This window comes from Ambystoma mexicanum, chromosome 5q (assembly GCF_040938575.1).
Source record: "Ambystoma mexicanum isolate Mex_15411 chromosome 5q, UKY_AmexF1_1, whole genome shotgun sequence".
In the NCBI taxonomy this organism is placed as follows: Eukaryota; Metazoa; Chordata; class Amphibia; order Caudata; family Ambystomatidae; genus Ambystoma; species Ambystoma mexicanum.
This window is the reverse complement of record NC_090933.1, coordinates 159327798-159354948: the sequence shown is the minus strand read 5'-3', so window position 1 is coordinate 159354948 and position 27151 is coordinate 159327798. Positions and strand designations below refer to the sequence as shown.

At 43.8% G+C, this 27151-nt stretch overlaps 1 protein-coding gene across 1 annotated transcript in view; it reads right to left on the bottom strand.

The window, feature by feature from the left end:
- Positions 1-27151, bottom strand: part of ARHGAP28 (Rho GTPase activating protein 28) — a 1312783-nt gene that overhangs the window by 959707 nt on the left and 325925 nt on the right. The window contains exon 3 of the mRNA XM_069620694.1: positions 7279-7350. The gene's annotated coding sequence lies outside the window, so the exon portion shown is untranslated. The remainder of the gene's footprint in view (positions 1-7278; positions 7351-27151) is intronic.

Sequence of the window (27151 nt, the reverse complement as noted above, 5' to 3'; positions counted from 1 at the left end):
ACAGATGGGAGCAAGCTACGCCCATAAAATAATAATAATGCAGTCCTAGTGGAGTCTTGTCAAATTATAAGGGCCTATACTAAAAAAACCTAGTGCCAAACCTTACAACTAATGTACAAACAATCTAGGGGAATGTTCATGAAAAAGAAAGACGTGTTCACAAAATGATAAGTCAGGATGCTCAGGTTGTTGGCCTCCCTTGCTCATGTTTTCAGCACGGGGCAAGGCGGTTCACTCGAGCAAAGTACACACTCTGGCTTCTGGGACACAAGGATACAGTTCCATTTACACAATTCAAGACCTTCTGGATTCAAGTCTCTTTGCTTCTTGCTAGTCTCTTGACTCAGAGAGCACGTCACACAAAACAACACGAAAACTTCTCAGTATTGAATTCTGTGTGTTCACCCTGGATCCCCCCTTAGCCGGGCTCAGATGCCTTTACACAACAAAAGTTCAACATTGGATCCCCCTCAGTCGGGCTCATATCCCTTTCCAAGTATGTTCAGATAATTCTTTGTTGGATGACTCACGGTTCACCCCGGATCCCCCTCAGCCCGGCTCAGATCCCTCTCTTCCACTCGATTAGTCTCCCTCAACCAGGCTCAGACTAATTGTGATTCACTTTAAACTATCGAAGACTTTCGAATGCGCACTGTATATAGCTTGACCCGTTGCGTGACCACTTCGATTGCATTATTCCTGTTTACTCACACTCAGCATCAGTTGGATACATAACACAGACTTTTGACTGAGCACCCATGTGGTATCTTTTGCTCGCCTCCCAAAGTTCAATTGCAAAGTTCAAATTATCTCTGCATCACTCTTTGCAAACGCCTTTCACACTGGTTTCTTTGTACAATGTTGCCGCTTGCAACTTTGGTTTAAAACACAAACTGGTTTGGTATCAGTCTCTCTGACTCACCGGCTTTGCTGTCTTCTCTGACACCGCTTTGTTGTACAAGCCAAGGACAGTACCACAGAAGCAATTGCTCCTCCCCGCCTGGGTTATCGACACACGAGAGCCCCGGGTGCCTCCGACAATATTTGCAGCTTTGATCAGCCTTAGTTCCTAGTCTTTGGTTTCTTACTTTCCAAGTCTCATGAAAGTAATGGTCTTTAGAGGTCATGGGTGCTTCGCTCCTTGCAACTCTCTCTGGTCTTGCCGTCTATCTCCCTGTACTAAACTGCCATCTTGTAACTGCTGTTTCCTCGTGCGGTTTGGCTCACTCAGAGTATGCTTTCATGCTCCACCTTTAATCAGTGTGGGGAAGCGTGATGGAAGTCAGGTCCGCGTAATAATCCACATTTGCCTGACCTTGCCTGTCCATGGTGTTGGGACATGTCAGGTATATGGGTCTGGTGTTAGTCCGTTGTCACTCACGGTGAACTGTCCATTAGAAGGAGTATGTGTAAAAAAAAGGGTTGAGAGGGTTGAATCCCGAGGTATCCTGCCTGGTACGATGGGGAAAAGGTGTTATTGGGAAGGCGATACTCTGTCCCATTTCCACGCCCCGAGGGCCCCTCATCTAGGTGATCCTCCCACACTGGCCCACCCCGGGGAACTGGATCCAAAAGCAATGGCCCTGTCATGGCCACCTGGATGACAGCTCACCTGGGACTAGCGGGTGAGACACCCTGAGGTGTCTCACAGTACACACACAGGGTATACCCAGTGGCTTATCAGACACTATTTCACTGTATGGAAGTAGCTATTTCCAAATAATAAGCATGAGCAACCAAGCGTAGGGATTTGGCATCAAACAAACAAATGGGGATTCAGGTGTTTTCCCTCAGGGCATGTTTAGAAATAATTTGTCAAAACTGTGCCTTTTGTGAGGAAAAAAATGCTAAAATTGGTTCTGTGGGATAACAATTGGAAATCTCCAATAAATGCCTGGTCAACAAATTTACACAGGAACATTTTCCAACACACTGCCTTCGCTTACAATATATGCTGAAATTGTCCTTGTCACAGCCATTTCATAATTCCTGTGGCCAGAATATATACCGGTATGTTGCCACTGTAAGGAGACATTTTAGTCCTGGCTGTGCCAATATACACCGGATTGCCACTGTAAGAACACATTCATGTTCTCTGTGCCTGATATGGCTAGACTGACCATTGTATGAAGACAGTGGGCCTCATTACGAGTCCGGCGGAAACCGAGCCGGAAAAACTGGCAGGTTACCGCCAGACTCGTATTACCATTCAGCCTCTGTGATTCCTGGAATTATCGTGGCATTACGACCCCGGTGACCTGGGAATTCCGGAGGCGGAATTGTGTAAGTCCCCATTCCCATGGAGCCCCATAGGACTCCATGGGGATGGGGACAATGGAAACACTGGTTCCGTCTATGACAGAGCCGGTGTTTCCATGTCCGCCTGCAGGCGGGTGGTGTTAAACCAGCCAGGTCAGACCTGGCGGGAGTGACACCTCGCGCCGGCAGGACTCTTAATCAGCCGGTATGGAAAGAACGGAGGCAGCGGTTTTACCACCACCGTTCTTTCCGGACCAGCAGGGTCGTAATGAGGCCCAGTGTCATGCTTGCATTTATGCAAGTGCTGTCACTGTTAGAACACAGTGATGTTTACTGCACATAATAATGGCAATATTCACACTAAAAGTAGATTTTTTTTTTATTTGTACCTCTGGTTATACAACCATTGCACATAAGACATTCAGCAAAATTATTACATAATTACATAAAAATGCACAATTAATCACCTTATATACAGGAGTACAACAAATTAAAACAAAGCAATCAAAGGATAAGAACCATTAAATGTTAATACAACTCTCACAATCAATTCAAAAAGTATTAGGACCTCATGCGGAAAAGACAGAATGTCCCCTTATTCATTTATAAAAAAATGCATTAGTTCCCCACTAAGGTGATTTTAAAACAACCAAAGTGGCAGTATAGATTAGATAATCTGTCCCTGACACGATTCCAAATATGAAATGCAGCTGATGTGACCACAAGGGATTCAGCACCATAAAAGGCACTCAGAAACTGGTCTGAGGCTTGATTTAAAAAGAGGGCATAGCGCTTTTTATAGAGCACTAGCAATGAGCCATAGTCTAGCCGTTTCCACATCCTTACTGCAGATTGTAAGCTCATACCATGGCTTCGATGGAGCCTCCACCAAGACTGTTGATAACCTTTCTCAGAGCCAGCCATTTCTTATAAGCTCTGGATTTGATGCTGGCAGAGAGAGGTTTAAAAGACGGATCATTAGATAACAACATGCCAAGATACTTTAAGTCACCTGCTCAACTACGGAGTCGCCTACCCGCCAGGCAAAGCTTTCGTTCTTCATTTCTTGCTTGCCAAAGAAAAGAATCTTATTCTTGGCTATTGATGATCAATCCGTTATCTGCAGTGTATTGCTACAGCCTGTTGATAGTACGTTCGAGGCCAATTGGGGTTCTAGTAATCAGAACTGTATCATCTGCATAAGTGAGGCAGTGTAGTTGCATCGGACCATACAAGGGCGGATGACAATTCGACTCCTCTTCCAAAAAACGAGGGAATTGTGAAACATACAAGTTGTAAAGCAGGGGAGAAAGAGGGCAACCCTCCTTCAACCCCTTGTTAGTGGAGAAAGATTCCAATACATTACCCCTTTGGGAAGGGCGAATTCTTATTGTTGTGTCGGAGTACAACTTCTTTAGGAAGTACAAGAGTGATGGGTAAATACCCCAGTCACTCAGCTTCCTCCAAAGTCTGCTCCGGTTAACTGAGTCAAAGGCGTAAATATAGTCCACGAAGCAGTCATATACACAGTACTCCTTATACTGCCAGACATCGGAAACCAGGGTCTGCAAGGCCCAGATAGGATGGGAAGTACTGTACATCTTCCTAAATCCCATTTGAGAGAAATGAAGGAGCCCCCTCTCTGTAGCCCAACTAGCGAGCATCCCCAGAAGAATACTAGAAAAGATTTTAGGGGAGCTGTCCAACATTGACAACAAACGAAAGTTAGATGGAATGTCCCCGGGGCCTGACTTGTGAACTGGCACGAGGACTGATTGCCTCCATGAACCAGGAATATTACCAGTTTCACCAATGTGAAGGAAGAGGAGAGACAAAACCTCTTCCCACAACATAGTATCCTCTTTAAATACAATATTGCTCAGCCCATCAGGTCCTGCAGCCGCAGAAGATTTCAGGGGAATAAATATTGCCACAAGGTCTGTTTCTTTAAGACATTGCCAAACCTATGTGTCTTTCATGGGTAGGATTTCAGGCGACCCCAGAACCTCCACTTCTTCCCAATAAATGCTCTTTATGTGGGACGCCCAGGACTCCTCTGAGACAGCAATAACCTTGTTTGCAACAGAGCCGGCCACTGCAGTACCAATTGTGTGCCAGAATTTCATGGTATGATTAGTTAAAATAAATCTGTTGATTTAATATCAACTAGCATTAGCTGTACTCCATCGATAATTGAGCAACCAGGATTTATATAGTTTTGAGATACATTGGCTTTCCAATTTCCTTCCACCCCGATCCAATCCAGCTTGTTTATGGAGCAATCTAAGCTCTTTTTTTTTCTCCCTTGTCATGTTTGCGATCGCTACTTCAAATCGTCTCAAGTGAGCAACAAAGGCGGTTGCCCTGTATATTTACTTCTGGATTGTTCTTAAGTGTGTCCTCTCTGGTAGAATCCACTGAGAGTGGCATAGAAAGAATAGCGTGGTCACTCAGGTGGGTAGGTAATATTTTGCCCACTGGTTTATTCTGTAACAGGGCATCGTTTATGAAACTAAAGTAAATCCTGCTTGAATTCATGACATTTGACCATGTGGGTGTGAAACCCTCACCTAGCAGTATGAGAGGATTGACATCAAATTCCAAAAACAAGCCACACCAGTCGCCCCCCCTAAAAGAGATGAGGTGACAACCCTCTCCCTTGGCAGCCAGACAGTCAATGTTAAAATGCTTGGCCATGATAATGTTACTCTTAGGGAATCGGGCCAACCATACCCTTAGGCAGTCCTTGACTGCCCTCATTAAATTCTGTGTGCAGCTGTCATCGGGGGGATCATAAAGAGTAATCAAAAGCGAAGGGCATATATCAAAGGAGGTGAATGACAAAGACCCGCAGAGAAGATTAGGGCGGGATAAGTCACTCGAAAAAGGTTTCAGACCAAAGGAAGTCTTGGACCCCATACAAAGACCACTCTTAGGGCACCCATGATAGGGGTTTTGGAAAGACTGAACGAGAGGGTATACCCATCCAAATCAAAGCTTTGTGTCAGCCATGTCTCCTGTAGTAAAAAAATGTTATATTTCCTTAACTTGATAGTACCCTCTGGCTTATCCAGAAAGGAACTTTATCCTTGTGTGTTCCAGGAGATCATAATAAAAGTGTCACACCATACAGACTTAAGTCATTGCTTGGTCGAAGGAATACTCTACCAAATTCACAGCATCCATGCTTCTTTTTTAGGCACCTTTTTAGATGTGAAATGCTGGGGACCACTCTGGTGGCTCTTTGGTCTCAGATCACAGACATCCAGCAAGTTGTTAAATTGTTGAAAAACTTCCACTTCAAACCCCAGCCTAAACGGCTCTTATGCATGGCTGCAGATCAATTCAGCAGACTCCAAAGTAGCCATCATTGCTAGCACCCAATTTGTGGCACTTCCAACCCGTCGTAGCTCCAATGAAGTGATATCGGAAAATTTTTGCTTTGCTAATTCAGGAATAAGGCCAAACAACTGGAGAAGCCATGTGAGATTAAGAAAAGGGTTCGAATTTGTAGGTTGTTTCTCCACTATTTTAACAAACCTCGTACCAGACACAGGACTATCGGATAATTTAGGTTGCACTGCTACCTCTTTGCACTGTTGGCGAGGTTCCACATGGGCGAGCCAGAGCTGGGATTTATCATCAATGCTGTTATTGAGATGCACCCTATACTGTGCCTCTGTCTGAGATTTATGTTGGTGCACCTGAATTTGCTGATCAATGCTCCTCACCCTCCTTCTCTCTTGCGTCCAATCGGTATCAGAAGAGTACCTTTGTATAACCCGACTAGACGATACTTGGCTAGGGACTTTGGGTGAGGCTGATTCTCTGCCCTCGTTATTCCATTTATTTGATGTTATTGGGCGAGTAGCAGGGGATTCTGTGTACGTGGTTTGCACATTGCAAAGTAGACATTGCCATTCTGTCATTTAAGGTAGTATTGCCACCGAAAGAACACACTCATTTTGGCTATGCCTAATGATGCTAGCATGCCACTGTAAGAAGACATGTTTATGTGGCTGTGATAATTCATGCTATATTATGTTAAGTGGTTATATTTTATGTTAATGGAATTTATAGAATTTACCACTGCCATGTTCCGGGCAACCAGGTGCTTTGGCAGATCAGAAAGAGAGGGGGGGAATTCAAGATAGCTTTGTTGCTCTGTTGATGTGTGCAGTTCGGAAGTACATGGGTACTTTGCGCAGGTCTGTGTGTAGGTGCCTGGATCGAGGACATAGAGGCATTTGTGGCTTGGTGTGTGTCCATAGTGCTTGGGTGCATTGGCCAGGGTGGTGGTATATGAGATACTTATGGAGGTGTAGAGTTCAGTTGATTGATATCTGTAGTGAGGAATTTTAAATTGCTGTGAAAAGAGTAAAATATGGTGTCTGCATATAGTGTGTTAGGGAAAGTGTTAGTGTTGGGGCAAATAATTCATACCATGGGAAGACAATCTGGGATGAAAATATAGTGGGGCAACAATTAAACAAGTACAGATAATAATTACTTTCAACATCATATGTATTGAACTAAATTGTTTTTTAATTCTATTCAAAAAAGCAAACTTTTGCAAATAAATTGTCCAATTGTATAAATTGAATCCAAATTCTTAGTATCGTCAAAAATTACAAATATTATTGTTCCCTCCCCAGGATATGTTATCTCCTTGGTTTACAATCTTCTCTCTCTCTCTTCTAAATTAGCAATTTCCAAAATATAGTTTGGTTAGAACTATTATATACATTAAAAATGACTCCAACCTAGTCTATACGTTAAAGGTTCATTTTGTGGTAATATTTAATACCATTTTATTTAGCTTCTTTGGGGATAATTGAAAGATTATTTACATATCCAATGACCAACAACACATGTAAATCTTTTGAGGAGAAAATGGGGATCGGAAAAACCACAAGAAGGAAAAAAAAGAAAGTAATATATGTACATTATTGTCACTATGTGTCATGAATTCTGTTTCATTTTGTTTAAACTTTTAGAATTCAAGTTTAAATCACTTACTGTATCTATTCCAAGTGCATATATAATTTGAATCTCCCCAAGTAAATGTTGGTATATTTTCGGTCCAAATAGCTGTAAAGAATAATTAATAGTAGTATTAAGTCACAACCATAAGAAAACCAACAAAGGAGTTTTAGAAATGTGGGCAGTATAAAAGGTGTGATCATGCATTGAATAAGACAACACAAATTATGGATATCAGTGGTAAAACATCCAGGATTAACAAGCATAACAACTGTAACAGCAAAATGGTTATATGTGTTACGAGATGTATCTGTAATAAGTTGTATGTAGGTAACAATAAGAAAAAATAAGAACGTGACTATATGATCACCTACGGGCGATTAACATTGAAGACATGACAAGTCCATTGCCACAGCACTGGTATAAGGAACATAAAGAGGATAACATCAGACATTTGAAATTTGTTGGGATAGAAAATATTACATCTGGAGAATGCTGTGCTGATGTTGAAAACATTTTACAAATAGAAGAAGCAAAAAATATTTTCTTTTTCTACACCTTGGAAAAAGTCTTAAATCAGGGAAATTAATTACACAGCTTTTTGTAAAAAGTTACATATGTAAATTTAGATGTTAAAATAGCACCATAGCAGATCAAAAACAGTATGATGATGATGTATGATAATCCAAGTGGGAAATGCTGTATATGAACAAATATGAATGAAAATACACATCTACCTAACATATCTGGAGATGCATGAAGGTAAAAATATCTTTCTTTTTTATCATTTATTTTGTTTGAATCCCTTTTTCTTTTATTTACCTGTCTCTTCTTTTGAATGGTAAGAATTTAGCTGGCAGATCTAAAGTGAATAGTTTGATAATTTTGTACAAAATTGTAAAAATGCTGCCAATGTAAAAAATGCTTGTGGTCTTTTATGTTTGGTGGGAAGAAATATCACTCAACATTTTGTTTGCAGTAACACCCAGGTTTATTTTATACTGTAAACTATGTTGCTATTTCTGTGTTTGAATGGGGAAAAATGGTATCTGTGATTTGGAGAATGTTTTTATATGTAAATGGCAAGTTATCGATATTACAAATTGGCAATATTGCAAGCAATATGAGAATAATTAACCAAAATGTGTCCAGCTGTATTGAGATTGGATTACACTAATTGAAGCATACAATGTTTGTGACAATCCAGACATTTCAACTTACTTTTGCTACAACAGAGCAATCCTTTTTCTATTTTAATCATAGAATATATAAATAAACAAAATGACACCCGCGAGTTGCAGGACGGCAAAACCCGAAAGATGGCAATCCTGGGGATCTGACAAGCTTTAAAGTTAATGAAGTAAATCAAAGTAGGCAAAAAATGTTTATAATGACACTGAATAAAGTATAAGTAGTTTAGTTTAAATTTGGAATAACAAATCAACTTTATCGAAATTAGGGTAGACTTTTTCCATTTATTTTACCTCCTCTTGTTTTTCTCTTGATTTTATTCTAGTTTAACAAACAACAAGAAGTAACAATATATTATATCAGATGTATAACAGGAAAATAACAAATATCAACATTAGCCATTATCAAAATATACCTTTGCCAACATTAACCTTTGCCGACACATGTTTCAACCAATCTGGTCTTTCTCAAGGCAAAACTCTATCGATATACAAATCACTTGCTGGTATGTCCTTACATAACCACCATGTATATATCAATGTTCATCAGACAGAATTATAAACATGTCATGGAAATGTTTCCTGACCATTGGTTTAGACACAGAGAGAATGATTTTCAGAGAGCAACCCACATCATTACATATTATATCACATCAAACAAAATTAGTCCTGACGTTTAATGAAGCATAAAAAAATTGAAACTAATAATAAAAGTCAAGAAAATTGATAAATATCAAGAAGAAAGAGAAATAAATGCATTAGTGAGCTTCATATTGTTCACTGATTATTTGTTATCAAAACAACATTTTCTCTTGCATAACCTAATGATACGCACAAGTTACACACTGCCACGATCTGTGTCTTGTATACCTGTCATCAGTTAGAAAAGATCTCTCTACTTTTCATTCATAAGCCACATTTCCTACTTAAATTAAAATGTTCTTTCCAACTCAGTACATCTGAAGCTGCAGTTATCTTGCATCGTAAATCTTCTTATGTATCTGAGAGACAGATGCCCACCAAACTAGTCTCAACTCCTCCAATAGTTTGGATGACTGCAAACTCCATTGCAACATGTTAATAACAATTAATATAATATCATTTCATCTTTTTCAATGGCTTACTAGGTACATAGTTATCATATCCCACCAGCAATCTTAGCAATCAATACTCACAGTATGCTTGCTACACAAAAATAAAGATAAGTCCTTGTGATTCGCCTAAATCATAAAACCATTGACTTATTGATTAAGCCCTCCCCATTAAGGAAGAATAGATATTAAAATTACAAGCCATATCTATTACGTTTTAGTGGCAATCCTGTGTTTAGTGCAGTAATCAAATGTTCCAACCTTACATTTCCTCCTGTCTACTACTCACCTATAAATATGGTGCAATATGTAGCCCATGTAGTGAGACGCAAAACATTTCTTTATAATGAATGCAAAGCAATTTCACGCAATAATAAATGTTCACCTCTAGTGATTAGAAAACATTCAAATATTCAGTTAACGTGAATGCTAAGTATAGCCGATCCATGTTATCTAATGAAATATGGTGTAGGCTTACCCCCAAATTTGATTGCCTGCTCCAATAGGGTTGTGTTTCTTGAGTAAACCGATAGGTGTTGTATTAACCTAAAGAATTATGGTGAAACTCACAAATCTGGTGTCTTTCATACTACTATTATCTGCACCAAATTGCTTGTGCTACATCCCAATTTCCAGAAATGTCTTACCTTCGTGCATAGCTCTTGGTAAAGCCATCATTGCTCCTTTCACATCGCAATCGTCCCTTCTGTCATCTAGCGTCTGCGAACATAATCTTGCGGGCACCATTTTGGCTACTGCTTATATCGGAAAACGTCTGTCACGTGATTCTTTTTGTACACGTGACATAAGAACAGGATTGGCATGTAAATTTAAAGAAACAGCTCACTTTTCTTTGAGCTTGCCTTTTTATACGTTCTATCAGCATATTCCGAAAAAGGGATATGTGTTTTCCACATATAAAACATCTCATCAGACTCACGCTTGTTAAGCTAGCTTAATGTCCAGAAATGCAGCTAATATCAGATAGCGAACTGATACAAAGTCATAACGTTTTCTCACTTGTACCATGAATCTTCAGCCATAATTGTCCGTATCCAGTTAAATTGTCGAATGCATATTTTCGAATGCCATTTTGTATAAAACAAATTTGCCAAAAAAAAAAAATTCTGAATGTATTTTTTTCTATTTTACATGTTTGTTTTTGGTTTAGTTAGTAAAAAAAAAAGTGTAAATAAAAAAAAAACAGGGATTTGGGGGGAACCAAATAAATAAAAAAAATTAAATAAAAAAAAACTTTCGAATTTTTTTTCTGGCATATTTGTGTCGAGAAAAAGGCATTCGAAAATGTGACATTCGAAAAAGTCACTATAAACCATAATTGTCATCACTTTGTTATTCCACAATTATTGAGATTATGAATCAAACCCTCACTGATAGTCGGGTATCGCTCCGCTCTCAGGCACATAAGCATGTCTAAACTTCTGCATATTTATAAACAATGAGCATCACAATATTTGCAAATGAATCGAGGGTGGCCCCACCATTCACCATTAGCATGTTCAAATAGTTCAATAGTCTACATTAGTGCAGCTCGCATTACTAGATTTTGTAATATTATAAACCACATTCATACGTTTGTCTACATATTACATGACCATGCCCCTATCACTTTCTAAAATTTCCTCATTTTACATGATATCATTCCAATACATAGTTATAGCTCTATTCCTCAGATAGGTGATAGTAATTAACTAAATTCCGTTCACCAGGATAAGTGGCAATGATGGATTAAGGTCAAATTACCAACATATATAGAGATGCCCGGTCAGAGATACTTGATCAAAACTATAAGAACACATGCATCTCATGTTCCTTGTTCCGTCCCAACATCGTACATCGCAATCTGCATATTGTCTTTGTTTCCAACTGACTCAGACGCTGTTCCATATCTCCATCTCTTTTTCCACACGAGACTTTGTGAATTACAACAATCTTGATATCCGCCTTACTGTCCATCTGGTGTTGTTGCTACCAATGGTCTGCCAATGGCAGTTTGGGATCTTGACTCCCCAAACTGGACAGATGTTCTCTGATTCTTACGCGCAATTCGCTGATTGTACTGCCAATATACACCTTGTAACAAATACATAGAATCACATACACTGTAAAATTGGTTCTACAATTAATGCATTGGGCCTCATTACGACCCTGGCGGAATGGGTTTAACAGTGCCGGTAGAGCTGCCAATGCCGTTAAACCCATTCCGCCTTATTACGAGGTCTCCTTGCGGGACCCGCTCTGGACGTCTGGTCAGACCCGTTATTAGCATGCTGCCATTTCCCATTGAACCCAGTGGGGGCTGAAATGGGAATGGGGATGGTCCGGGTCCAGGTTCCCTGAATGGGGAAATACCGGGCCCTCCAAAGTTGGAATGGCCCAGTATTTCCCCATTCAGGGACCACGGACCCGGACCCGGACCCAAGTTTGGAGGCAGCCATGCCCTTTTTAAGGGCATGGCTGCCTCCAAACTCGTAATGAGGCCCATTCTCTTTTTCTGTTTTAATTTCACCATGGCATGTAAACGTTGCAACATTACATGATGCATAGCTGCATACATTACACGTTCCACATTTTTGGAACCCCTTCGGCATGGTTCTTAGCCAATCACTGCCACTTTCTGTTTTTGTAATAGGTTTCAAGAAGGATGGACATAATCGCTTTTTGATTGTCATAGCACACGTGTATACAAATCTTGGTTTATCCCCAATATATTTATTCAAGTCTTTGTCCAGCAATAATAAATGCCAATTCTTAAGCACCATCTGGTATATATGATTACTTTCCTGTGAGTACTTTGCAACAAAACTCACCCCTGTTTCTCGTGCAGCTATATCCTTGTGTTTTAGCTTTAACATCTCCTCTCTCATAATGCACCAAGCTTTCTCTTAGGCCTGACGCGCGCACCCTTTTGAATACCCCTTGCCTCAAATCTTTTAGTCAATAGATCACACTCTTGTTCATAGGTTTCTACCATACTACAATTCCTTTTGCCTCTATAGAATTCTCCTATAGGAATATTGGTGATAGTTGATCTTTTATGGCAACTACTGGCAAATAGCGTTGAATGCACCTCAGTTGGTTTCCTGAAGGTTCTAGTTGCTAATTGTCCCACTGACACATAGATTGTGAGATCAAGAACATCTACAAATGTTTTCTTTGTATGTCCTATAAATTTGATGCCAGAGGTATTATTGTTCAGATACTCAATACATTCTTTAAATCTCTCCACAGTTCCACACCACACAAGCAGTACGTTGTCCATATATCTTTTCCAAAGCTTAATTTCGCTATAGAATTAGTTGTTATTGAATATATAGGCATCTTCAAAATAGCCCATAGATACGCTAATGGGGTGCATACCTGGCTCCCATGGCTACACCATTATTCTGTGCATAATAGCTTTGATTGAACAAGAAATAGTTGTGTGTCAATGTAAAATTCAAAAATGACTTTAGCATGTTAACATGTTCACTATTTGAAGGTGAAAAATTTAGATAGGTAAAGGGTATGGTTTGAATTGCAAGACCATGATCAATGGAAATGTAGAGAGATTTGACATCCAATGTTGCCAATAGAAACTTTAAATCCCATTTGAAATCCTGCAATATCTGCAAAACCTTGGTTGAATCACTCAAGTAAGAGATCAAAAGTCGAACACTCTGCTGTATCAATGTATTCCGAAAGCCCTTCAGTGGCCCATCCCATGCCACTCATAATAGGGTGCACTTCAGCTAATAGTTCGAAACTTTTATGAATTTTAGGCAGAAAATACGTAGTTGGTATCACTGGATGTTGCCTGATTAGAAATGATCTTTCAATGTCTGTTAGCAAACCCTTCTAGTGCCAATCTTGTACCAAGGTAATTAGTTCTTTAACTGTTGCTTGCATGGGATCCCCCAACAATTTGGTGTAACAACTTGGAGTTGATAGGTGTAGCTACGCCATAGTAATATAGTCTTCTCTGTTGAGAATAACAATATTACCACCCCAAGTCTGTTTATAAATATTTAACTTTGACAGCCACCAGGGGACGCAGGGATAGAGGATGCGAGTTAGCACTCCTCCATGGCCCAGACCCCCGGTCTCATTTGCCCCTAATATGATAACCCTGTGACAACAGACGGGATACTCAACAAGTGAAGCACCCGACGAGCGAAAATCCGATCCAAATCGGAGTCCAAAGAAAATTCCATTTTACTGATCGGCTGGACACCCGAAAACAAAAGCGGAACATGAAACGTTAACCGCCGGGGCCAGAGAGGGACCGAAGAGGCGTGGGGCGAACAGTCTCTCCTGCTGGAGGGGCACTGCGGGAGTGAGTGCCCCAAAGAACCGGGAGACCTGTCCTCACACCTCATGCGCAGAGGCTCCGCTGATGACCTGAATACTGAGGTGCATCGTGGTGGTGAGAATCCACCTTTGCCACGCGAGCTGTTGCCTCTCTGGCCCAGACTAACGGCATAGGGCTGCCGAACATACAGAAGGTAAGCACGGGCCCCTGGGGCACAGCAGCAAACGCGGGTGACCCGCCAGACCTGAGAACGTGTAGGGGCTTCATTATACCCAACGAAGCAGCAAATACAGGACGAGTCCCACGCCCCAGTAGCTGGGGACACGAGACACCCGGGACTCTTGCGTTGCCCCTTTCTCCTGTGCTGCTCCCTCCCCCAACACATGATAAAGAGCCTTGCCACCCCGGACTGATGCATGCCTTCACAGTTGGCCACAAACATGGATTGAGGGCGTTTCACCCCCAAACAGAGAAGTGACGGGCCTCTAGAACATCGCGCCCCCAGCCCACTCAACTGAAGTTGCCCCCCAGGCACAGTGAGCAATGTTTAACTTCCTCAATGGGGTGAGAGCCAACATGACATTTGCCACAGGACCTGCCTCCAGGACAGAGGACGTCCCCCTAAGCACGACGGTACTGGGCCTGACCCAGACCATTCCGTCCGGGAAGCACACGCAATACAGACAGTGAGGAAAGGCCCATTAGGAGGAGCCCTCTGGCACACACAAGTATCCCGCGCCCAGTACACCAACCCCCAATGCAGTGCAGAGGCATGCACCTACCCCCTGCCGAATAAATCAAGTGACAACGGCACAAACCACTGCATGGGAGTTGTTGGCGGCGTGGGCCCCGTGCAACCTGGAACACCACGACTGATACACCATTCTGTGACACAGGAGGCCAGGCAACATAAAAGACCCCCAGAGGCTTACAAAGCAAATCAGTAGCATCTAAATGCAACACAGGAGGTATGGGCCCCCTTCTCAGGGGTGTTCGTCTGCCTTACTGACCTGGAGGTCCTGCCACAATGGGGAGCATGCAACTGGTCGACACCAAACAACAGACTCATTGTCTACGCCCTCGACACACCAAAGCCTGCTTGTGTTTGCGGGGCCCAGAGGCCAAAACACACGCCACAGAGAAACCACAAATTTGGAAGGAGTCCTCCTGCTCCATGACACACTGAGATGCTCCATGAAGTAGAGCCCTGGAGGAATAGACAGAACACATGTTCGGATCCCCAAGTGGGGCAGCTGGAACAGTCCCAAGAGCCGCAACAAGAAAGAGTCACCAACGAAAGGGAGTGGGGTTCTTCGGACCATGTGTGGGTGCAAGGTGACCTCCTGAAAATCGAGGGTGTGTGGCTCCCGACTAGGGGCGTGTTCCCACCCGCCTCGGATGATCCAAACCTACCACATAGACTCCTGGGTGACTAACACTGCAACATCCCTGCCGATGAGGACCCCCATAGCCGCCCTCCATTGGTAAAGACAGCTGACTGCCCCTGGCTACTCTCCAAGCCACATTCCTGTACGCAAAGGAAGAAAGAAGAATTCCCAGAGATCGAGGCCCCAGGAGGTAGCCACAAGTGAAAACATTAGGGCATGGATCCTACTAACAGGCTGGCAGACTTTGCATAGCCAGGCCGGAGGGAAAGAGCTGACCTCCACAGAGAAAAGGCAATGGCGACAGGAAGTCAGGATTCAATGGCCACTAAAGGACACATTGCATCGTTATTAGAGGAAATAAGAGGCATGCAAGTTGATATTGGTGGTAAAGTGGACAAGATCAATGTTAGACTCGACAAGATGGAAGAGAGGCTCCAGGAGGTAAAACACAACCAATCCTCCCTCGACAGGATGGAAACGGAAATGGACATCAGACTGTGTGAAATTGAGTGACGGGAAGCAGAGATGGTCCTAAAGATGGATGACTTTGAAAATCGAGAAAGGAGGAACAACCTCCAGTTTTTTTGGAATTCCAGAGAAAGAGGGGGAAACAGAGGGAGACCTCAAGAGTGTGATTCATCCGATTCTAAAACTCCTCTTCGACAATGACTCAATTGATGCCAGAAAGATTGAAATGCTCCACAAGTCGGAGGACAGGCCAGAGGCCCAAGATCTATTTTGGTGCAATTTCACAATTACCCCGACAGGTTCAAGATCCTCAAAAAGGCCAAAGCGAAAGGATCAGTAATGATGGCCTCGGCGCATCTCAATATTCCAGAATCTGTCATCCGTTACCCTCGCTAAGAGGCATCTATGCCTGCCCCTAACCAAATGTTGAAGGAAAAGGCAGTGCGTTACAGATGGGGATTTCCTTTTTCGATCACATTTGTACTAGATGGACAGAAGCATAAGCTCGTAACAGAACCAGAGATCAACAACATCATGCGAGAACTACTCAGTGGAGAGGGTCACACCTCAGGCAGGGAAGGAGGGTGACATAGGTTTGCACGTGAAGGGACCCAAGAGGGGGAAGATCCCAGGCTCGAGGAAATTCATCAGACTCAATGCATCCTCTCCCAACACATCCTGAAGTTACTCCAGGAGCTGTCAATGAAATGTTACAGGGCGACAATCACACAAATAAACTCGCCAGCGAGTCACCGGTGGTGAGTAAACCTCTGCCCATGAGCAACATGCACACAAACCGTTGCATGGCCCATCACTGGGCCCAGTGAGCCACAGCAAAACCAGTAAAGTTAAGAAATGTTACAACTGTTAAAGTTCTCAAACAAATAGTTAAGTGGGTATAATGAGGAGCACTCGATAATGCAGCGTTAAGAGCATGGTCTGGCTTGGGGGGGTGTAGAGGAGGTGTTGGTGGGGGGGGAAGGAGCGAATCCGGGAAAAACATGTTCAACAAAAAGGCCCCAGAGGTGACCACTGCCACAACTAATCACACCAAAACTGAGGGACTTGTGCTGCATATGGGGGCAGGCAAAGATCATAAACATCACACATGGCTGCGGTGAAGGGCGCTCACGAAGAAGGCAATTTCTGTGTATGCATGTTGAATGTCAAGGGTCTAAATTCACCCACAAAGAGGTCCCTAGTTGCCAGAGGGTTCAAGAGATCTGGGATAGATGTCTTATTTTTACAAGAAACCAGATACCAGAAAGGCGATAAGCGCAGAATAACAAGTGGTCTGGTAGGCGGCACAAACTGGAGCTCGGGTATCTTCAAGAGAGCGGGTGTTGACATATTAATACAAAAAGAACTCCGTATGGAGGTCATGAAGACATGGTCAGATACTGAGGGAAGAGCGCTGCTAATATCAGGCCTACTACGGAACATAAGGGTCTCCTTTGCCACAATTTACGCTCCCAAATCAGGGTCAGAGAGATTCTTGCAGAGGACCTTAGAGAAAATAATGGGGGAGGCACAAGGGTTCCTTATACTCGGGGGGGATTTCAATATTTGGATGGACGTAACCGTAGATAGACAAGCTGGAAAGGAGGTACACAATGAACCCCTAGGTCAAGGAGAGGCAGATTTAAGCACAGCCCTGGAGCGTTATGGTTTGAGGGATAGCTGGAGGCATTTACACCCGCAGGAAAGAGGCTTCACCTTTTACTCCTCCCCACACAGCACTCTCACGAGAATCGACTATCTATATATCTTGAGAGACCTGTGGGAAGTGATGAAGAACTCCAGAATCCATCCGCGTTCATGGTCAGGCCATAATATGGTGTTGGTAGATATAAACTGGAAGGTCTATGTCCCCGAAGCTCGAAATGGGGATGAAATGACACATTATGGAAAGACCAGATTTTCAGGGAGGAATTGGAGAATTAAATCAAACAATTCTTCATCACTAATGACACAGGGAGGTGAAGAAGGCACTGGTATGGTACACAGCCAAGGCTATATGGAGGGGTATTGTCATCAGAGAAGGGGCCCTCAAAAAAGAGAACGTGCACTAAGAGAGAAAAGACTAAGAGACAAGATAGTGGCTAAAGAGCAACTTGCCAGTCCTTCCCCATGGATAGACAGAAATGTCTCACGGAGGCCAAAGGCTTAAGAGACAAACTAAAATTACTAGAAGAGGGAAAGCTTGTGTGGAAACTGCAGTTCCTAAAACAGAAATTTTATGAGAAAGGGGACAAGGATGATGCCCTCCTGGCGGCATGTTTAGGGAAACAACAAGCCGAGCGGTGGATCAAAGAAATAGAGGGAGCAGAGGGCAATAACTCGGGTAAGGGAGAGGGAATTCAGGAAGCATTTGCCTCATTCTTTGAAGTCCTGTACTGTAGTGAAGAGACAACCACTGCAAGGACCATTGTCAATGCCTGACAGAATCTCACCTCCCTAACAGAAGCACAGGCAGAGACCCTAGAAACCATTATCACAGGAGAGGAAATACAGAATGCCATCAGCAGTCTTAAGCTAGGGAAAGCACCAAGTGATGATGGCTTCACACCAGGTTTCTAGAAAACATTCTCAGCGATCCTGACCCCCTTTCTAACAACACTTTTTAATGACATTACGGAAACAGCAAGTGCACCCGGCTCCTTTACCCAGGCCCTCCTTACAGTGATATCCAAAGAGGGCAGGGATCCCAGATGTTGTGGACCTTACCGTCGAATATCGCTCCTCAACATCAATGCAAAAATATATGCTAGGGTCATAGCAGCCAGACTGGAAGGCATCCTGCCAAAACTGGTACACTCCGATCAGATGGGCTTTGTAATGGGATGCCAGGGGGTGGACACCATGAGAAAAACACTCCACCTAATAAATGAAGCCCAGGGGATGCAGCGGGACCTCACCCTTCTCTCGATAGACGCGGAAAAGGCATTTGACAGGGTGGCATGGGACTTTCTAGATGGGGTCCTGTCAAAGATAGGGCTAGGGCTGAGAATCCTTCGGGGCATGAGGGCAATTTAATCCTCCACAAAGACCTCTTAGGCAGTCAAAGGGGGCTACTCTCGATGGTTTAACTTGGGGAGAGGGACCAGGCAAGGCTGCCCATTATCCTCATTGCTCTTTGTTCTCTCATTAGAGCCGCTCGCCCAAAGACTAAGACGAGATCAGAGGGTGGCGGAAATTGCGGTTGGGGAAAGATATACAAATTAGGGCTCTATGCAGACGATATGTTACTCCACGTGATAAATACACTAACTTCGATTCCAGCGACGATTGAAGTGATAGAGACGTATGGCCAACAGGCAGGGCTCAGGATAAACACCGGAAAGTCGGTTCTCTTCCCAATAGTCGAACGCAGAGATGAGGATGTCAGGTGGTTTGAACCCCTCGCCATGAAAATCAGCCTGGGAATGTTACGCTATCTGGGCATCAACGTCACTAGAGAACTTAAAGAGCTATATGAGGCTAACTCCCCCACCCCCTGATGATGGTAATTAAAAAAGACCTAGTACGATGGAATCAGCTCACGATTTCCTTATTGGGACGGCTCAACGCCATTAAAATGGTGATTCTACTCAAGATCCTGTACCTCTTCCAAATGCTCCCCATACAAATACCTGACAACTGTGGCAGGATAAGAAAGCTAGGGTCTCCAACGCTTTACTGCACCTCCAAAAAGATAGTGGAGGAGTGAGGCTACCAGACATACACTCATATTACAAAGCCACGCAATTGAGAATCATAATCCCACACCTCAGGCAGCAGGGAGACTTACACTGGGTAGGTCTAGACAACACCACCTCCATCCTGCAACAGTGGGCGAATAGTTATGGGTACCCATACCAAAGTTACTTAGAAGGATACGAGACCACCCCATCTTGGGAACTCTGTGAAATATCTGGTGGCAGGGAGCAGGGATTGAGGGTGTCACAACTTGATCATCCCCGCTGAGTCACCCATGGGTGCCAGGCATCCGCGACACCACCCCAGACCCACCGAGGTTTCAAGCTTGGTACTAGGCCAGGCTTGAGAGAGCAGGATGGCTTTGGAAAGAGGGAGCCTTTCTTACAATACAGGAGCTCGGGGAAGCACTGGGGTTGGGGACACTTCCGATATTCTTATACTTGCAGCTGAAGGGGGTCATGACCAGGGAAACCTGGAAAGACAAATTGCAGAGAGTGCTTACACCCTTTGAGAGAATTTTGTATACTGGGAATGGCACCAATGGTCCAATAGGCGCACTATACAGAGCCCTAGTAGAAACAAAGAGATCCTCATCGGATAAATTAAGGGAGAAAACAGAAAGTAGGTTTGCGCAATCTAGTTTCATCAACAATTCAGGAATCAAATTGTGCCTCGCTCTTCTGTCACTAAGCCCCCTCACTTCTCCCTTACAGGACCACTAGCACCAATACGCTGCCAAAATATCAAATGATGGACTTTAGAATAGCACTTTTCAGTTTTGAGGGCTCGCCCCACCTCCGGGATCCAGAGTGCTGAGACAAGGAAACAGTTTGCCCAGTGGTCTCTGAGACTTGAGGGGGTTGTGGCTACAGGACTTTCTACACCTATGTCATGTATGTATATGTCCCAACAGCATTCAGATTGAAAAGGTTAACTGTGTGTATTCTAATGACATGATCTAATAGCTCACACATACTAACAGCATTCTTTACTGGAAAATGTCCAATAGTTAAAGAAATGGATATTGTAACTCATATGCTCCAGCGACAGATATTTTAGCATTGCATACTCTATCAGTGTATGTATAATTGCCACATACATTCTAGTTAGCCAGCATATAATTTCTCATATTATAATTACACATACCCTAATGGTGTGTATGTCTAACAGAAGAAAATCTAGCGGACAATACATGCATGATGTATTTTTAATGGCACATATTCTAATGTTGTGCAATCAAATGGACTGGCATAGTACTGTAAGGAAGGCATGGTATCAACAGAAGGACAGGCACTAATGACCACAGTTCAAGGGTGTTTATTGAACTTTCACAAGGGTGAGATAAACGCCTATCTAAACCTAAATCTACAGATGGGAGCAAGCTACGCCCATAAAATAATAATAATGCAGTCCTAGTGGAGTCTTGTCAAATTATAAGGGCCTATACTAAAGAAACCTAGTGCCAAATCTTACAACTAATGTACAAACAATCTGTGGGGATGTTCATGAAAAAGAAAGAAGTGTTCACAAAATGATAGGTCAGGATGCTCCGATTGTTGGCCTCCCTTGCTCATGTTTTCAGCACGGGGCAAGGCGGTTCACTCGAGCAAAGCACACACTCTGGCTTCTGGGACACGAGGATACAGTTCCATTTACACAATTCAAGACCTTATGGATTCAAGTCTCTTTGCTTCTTGCTAGTCTCTTGACTCAGAGGGCCCGTCACACAAAACAACACGAAAAATTCTCAGTATTGAATTCTGTGTGTTCACCCTGGATCCCCCCTTGGCCGGGCTCAGATGCCTTTACACAACAAAAGTTCAACATTGGATCCCCCTCAGTCGGGCTCATATCCCTTTCCAAGTATGTTCAGATAATTCTTTGTCGGATGACTCACGGTTCACCCCAGATCCCCCTCAGCCGGGCTCAGATCCCTCTCTTCCACTCGATTAGTCTCCCTCAACCAGGCTCAGACTAATTGTGAATCACTTTAAACTATCGAAGACTTTCGAATGCGCACTGTATTTAGCTTGACCCGTTGCAAGACCACTTCGATTGCATTATTCCTGTTTACTCACACTCAGCATCAGTTGGATCCATAACACAGACTTTTGAATGAGCACCCATGTGGTATCTTTTGCTCGCCTCCCAAAGTTCAATTGCAAAGTTCAAATGATCTCTGCATCGCTCTTTGCAAACGCCTTTCACACTGGTTTCTTTGTACAATGTTGCTGCTTGCAACTTTGGTTTAAAACACAAGCTGGTTTGGTATCAGTCTCACCGACTCACCGGCTTTGCTGTCTTCTCGGACACCGCTTTGTTGTACAAGCCAAGGACAGTACCACAGAAGTAATCGCTCCTCCCCACCTGAGTTATCGACACAGGAGAGCCCCGGGTGCCTCTGACAATATTTGCAGTTTTGATCAGCCTTAGTCCCTAGTCTTTGGTTTCTTACTTTCCAAAGCTCATGAAAGTAATGGTCTTTAGAGGTCATGGGTGCTTCCCTCCTTGCGACTCTCTCTGGTCTCGACGTCTATCTCCCTGTACTAAACTGCCATCTTGTAACTGCTGTTTCCTCGTGCGGTTTGGCTCACTCAGAGTGTGCTTTCGTGCTCCGCCTTTTATCAGTGTGGGGAAGCGTGATGGAAGTCAGGTGCATGTAATAATCCGCATTTGCCTGACCTTGCCTGTCCATGGTGTTCAGACATGTCAGGTATATGGGTCTGGTGTTAGTCCGTTGTCACTCACGGTGAACTGTCCATTAGAAGGAGTGTGTGTAATAAAAAGGGTTGGGAGAGTTGAATTCCTATGTATCCTGCCTGGTAGGATGGGGAAAAGGTGTTATTGGGAAGCCGATACTCTGTCCCATTTCCACGCCCCGAGGGCCCCTCATCTAGGTGATCCTCCCACACTGGTCCACCCCCGGGAACTGGATCCAAAAGCAATGGCCGTGTTATGGCCACCTGGATGACAGCTCACCGGGGACTAGCGGGTGAGACACCCTGAGGTGTCTCACAGTACACACACAGGGTATACCCAGTGGCTTATCAGACACTATTTCACTGTATGGAAGTAGCTGTTTCCAAATAATAAGCATGAGCAACCAAGCGAGGGGTTTGGCCTCAAACAAACAAATGGTTCTTCAGGTGTTTTCCCTCAGGGCATGTTTAGAAATAATTTGTTAAAACTGTGCCTTTTGTGAGGAAAAAATTGCTAAAATTGGTTTTGTGGGATAACAAATGGAAATCTCCAATAAATGCCTGGTCAACAAATTTACACAGGAGCATTTTCCAACACACTGCCTTCGCTTACAATATATGTTAAATGTTAAATGTTAAAGGTATTTGTACCGCGCACCGTCACCAACGGAATTGGTCCCCAGGCGCTCAGGCGGATCTGTAAACGATAAAGGTGGGATGGGTTAGTGAGGTGAAGAAGGGAGTAGGATAGTGAGAGGAGTGGTGTTCTGTTGGCAGCATCAACTCGGTATACACCGGGTGCTGAGCTTTGGTGCGGGTATCGGATCGGAGTCAGTCCGCGTGTGCTGTTGTTCCTGCTTGTGTGTTGTTGCAGCGTTGTGAAGTGCATGCGGCTTGTTGTGCGAGAGATGGTTGTGTGAGTTTTTTCTGTCCGAGTGCGGCACCTGTCGGCCTCCACATTCCCATCCAGACTCGACGCAGGCCAACGCCCAGGGCTCCATCAAGGCATGGTCGTGCCAGCACTCACACTCCCACCCAGACGCCGCGCAGGCCAGTGTCCAGAGACCTGTCCGGTTGTGGGCATGCTAACATTCACAACTCCATCCGAGCGCCACACAGGCCGCCATTCACAACTCTAGGTGTGGCACATGTTAGCATTCATGTTTCTTCTTAGTGCAGGCATGTTATCCTTCAATCGATCCTATCCAGATGCGATGCAGGCCAACGTCTATCTAGATGCGTCTGTCGGTCTGGGTATGTTCGTCCGGTACGTACCAGTGGGGGAGTCAATTGGGCTTTCGTGTGGGTCTAGATGTGTGGTCAGTCTCTGCAGCCTTCCTTTGTGGCTACTTTCCATGGTGTCTTATGCTCAGTCGAGTGGTTGGTTCTTTGGTTTGAGTGTTTGTTCAATTTGAGGGTGGTCGAGGTTGGAGTTATTTCCATCATTGTTTGATGTCTGGGCATTCTAGTGCGTCTCTGTTGTGGTTATGCCTTGAAGAGCCATGATTTGAGGAGTTTCCTGAATGCTAGGTGGTTTGTTGTATTCCGTATAATTTTAGGTAGGTCATTCCAGGTTTTGGGTGCCTGGTGAGAGAAAGACGATCCTCCGAGTCTTTTTGTTGTTGTAGGGTTTTGGTTCCAGGCTTATGTCGCTGCTTGATCTCAGTGTTCTTGTCGGTCGGTGTAGGCGTAGTTTGTCGCTTAGGAATTCTGCGCCTTGTTTGTGTATTGCTCTGTGCGTGATGCACATGGCCTTGAACTTTATTCGCTGTTTCAGTGGTAGCCAGTGTAGTATTTTTAGCGCGGGTGTGATGTGTTCTCTTCTGGGTAGCTTGAGGAGGAGTCTGGCTGCTGTATTTTGTATGCGTTGCAGTTTTTTTAGAAGTCGTTCAGGTATGCCCAGGTATAGGCTATTGGCATAGTCCACTCTGGACATGATCAGAGCGATGATGGAAAGTGTTTTGTTGGCGAATGACAGGAGCGGTAGGATCCTTTTTGCTGCTTGCAGGAGGAAGAAACATTTCTTGATTACCGAGTTTACTTGTGGTTTCAGAGTGAGGTTGTTATCCATGAGAACCCCCAGGTTTTTTACAGTTGATGATGGTTCTGGTGTGCTGCCGAGCTCTCTTGGCCAGGGGATGTAGTTGATGTCTCCTCCCTTTTTTGAAACATCATTATCTCTGTTTTGCCTGGGTTGATTTTGAGATGGTTGAGGTTCATCCAGTTGAATATGTCACAAAGGCAGTTCTCTAGTGTGGTGTTTTCTTCTCGGGTGTCTTGTATGTTGAAGATTATTTGGGTATCGTCGGCGTAGTTGTAGCATGTGAGGCCGTGTTTTTTGATGAGTTTGATTAGTAGGTACATGTAGATGTTGAATAGAAGCAGGGAGAACGATGATCCTTGTGGTACTCCGCATGTGGAGACTCTGGGTTTGGATTTAAAAGGTTTCATCCTTATTGTTTCTGTTCTGTTTGTTAGGAAGGATTTGATCCATAGTGGGGCAGTGTCTGTTATCCCTAGTCCTTCTAATCTCTTTATGAGGATGGCGTGGTTGACAGTGTCGAAGGCTGCAGACAGATCAAGGAGAATCAAGGCGGTGCTGTTGTCTGAGTCTGCGTTTGTTTTTAGGTCGCCCCATATTGAGAGGAGAGCCGATTCTGTTCCTCTCATAGGTCTGAAGCCAACTTGTGCCTGGTCTAGTAGGCAGTGCTCTTCTATGAACTCTTGGGTTATTTGGTAGACGTACGTTTCTAGTAGTTTGGCTATGTAGGGTATGTTGGAGATGGGTCTGTAGTTAGATAAATCTTCTACGTTTCCTGCTGTGAGTAGTAGTTTGATGTAAGCCGATTTAAAGGCCTGCGGTACTTTACCTGTTGAGATTGAGAGGTTGAGGAGGTTCCTGTGGTATTCCATGGGGGTTCCTTGTTTGAGAATTGTTTTGTATATGTCCGGGGGACAAGGGTCTTCTGGAGAGCCCGATTTGTTGCTTTGGTTTACCAGTTTGATGAAAGCCTCAACTGATACAACTGATATTTCTGGGAAGTTTCGTAGCTTGTTTGCGTGTTCCTAGTCTGCGTTTGTGGGGTTTCAGCTGTGAATGCTTGGTCTGTTTTGTATGGTGTGTTGGATGGGGGTTATTTTGTTTTTGAAGTGGTCTCCGAGGTCCTCCCAAAGTTTTGTCGATGGAGTTGGCGTGTTGTTGTAGGCCGGTGGGTTTTTTATTTCGTTTATGATTTTGAATAGTTCTTTTTGAGCGTTTGGTGCTCTGAAGATTCGTTTTTTTATATGCGTGGATCTGTTGTAGGTATTTCAATTTGTTTGTGGTGTTGTTGTTGTTTCTCTATTCAGATTCTAGTTTTCGGTTTTTCCTTTTCATGGCGTTGAGTAGTGGGGTGAACCATTTTGCTGTAGTTTTCTTGTGTGATGGGGTGAAGGGCTTTTCTTTGGCGATGTCGTCAAGGGTTGTTGCGATCCAGGTATGAAGTAGGTCAACTTTTTTGTCTAAGTCTGCTTCTTCCATGGTTGATGCTTGTGGTTTGCTGAGTTCTAGGAGCTCGGTTAGATTGGAGTTTTTTTTATGGTTCTCCAATTTCTTTTCATCATGATGGGTTGGTTTTCTTGTTGCTTTTTTGTCGGAGCGGCCGTTGTCATTATGAACGGAATAATGAGGTGGTCGCTCCAAAGTATTTGAATCGGGGTGCCATGGTGATGAGATCCTTGTTGGCGAAGATTGCGTCAAGTGTGTGCCCTGCTGAGTGGGTTGCTCCCTTGACTAGCTGTTGTAGATTCATGGCTGCTAGTTGGGCGGTTAAGGATTTTTGTGTGGTTGTGGTTTCTTCGTCGAACCAGATGTTGAAATCTCCGAGGATGATCAGGTGGTTGTAGTTGATGGCTAGGGTAGTGATTGCTTCTGTAAAATCGTCTACGAAAGTCGCATCGTAGGTTGGCGGTCTGTATATCAGTACGAATTTCAGGTTGGTTTTGGTGCTTAATGAAAGTCGTAGTATTAAGGATTCGCATTTATCGATGTTTAGTGGATCTTCCATTTTGATGGCCAGTTGTTCCTTGTGGATGATTGCTAGCCCCCCCCCCCCCTCTTTTGGATTTTCTTTTTGTTTGGATGAATTTGAAGTTGAGTGTTTGGACATTAACTTTGCGTTTATTAGATTACAATGGATTCTCTGGGTGAGGTTTTGTTTTGGGGTTATTTGTTGTTCGGGTTTGTAATTGTCTGTTCGTGGAGTTTCCGCATTGATGTCAGTAGGATGAAGAACAGTGACAGCTGCTTCTTTATTGAAGCGGTCTAGTAAGTTGATAACAGGGCTGATTAGTCTTGGTGTTTCTGCTGTGATGCTACTCAGATGTGGATCAGTGGTGGTTTCTTCATTGGGTCTGGTTGTTCGGTCGGGGTGGCGTTGCTGGTTGTTGGTACTTCGCCGTATTGTGCGGGATGTAGTGGAAGTCAATGTTGCTCTCTGTTCTTGTAATGTAAGGGGTAATGGGGTCGGAGCCCTCCCACTCTCTTGATGAGCGCCCCCCACTTTTTCCTGCCTGTATCAGGAAATTGTTTGCATGTTTCGAGGTTTCTGTGTTGGTGTGTCGGTGTACCGTGGTTGTTGCGAGGTAAGGTGTGAGGTATAAGGATTTTTCTCTTGTGGATTTTATTTCGGTTGTGGCTGTTTTAGGTGTGTTTTCTTCCAATGGGGCTGTTTCTTGTGGGTTCTGTCGGTGTTGTGTGATCGCGTCTCTTGTTGCATGGTCTTGTTCTCTTTCTCTGCGTCCTTTTCTTCTACGGGCCATTTTCCAGTTTAGGTGCAGGCGTGGTATGGTAGTTGGTCCTTTGTGCTGTGCGTTCGCAGTGACCTCTGTTTTCCTTCTCTGGGTACGCTGGGGTGTTCTCTGGCTCAGTGTTGTTTCCTGTCGGAGAGTAGGGTATGTTTCCTAAGGGCGCACTGTTGGTGTGGGATTCCGGGATTGTTAGAGTATTGAACTAAGCGCAGTTAGATTATTTGAGAGATCTGTATATTGGGTGGGGGTCCTATCGGTGCAATCTAAGTATCGC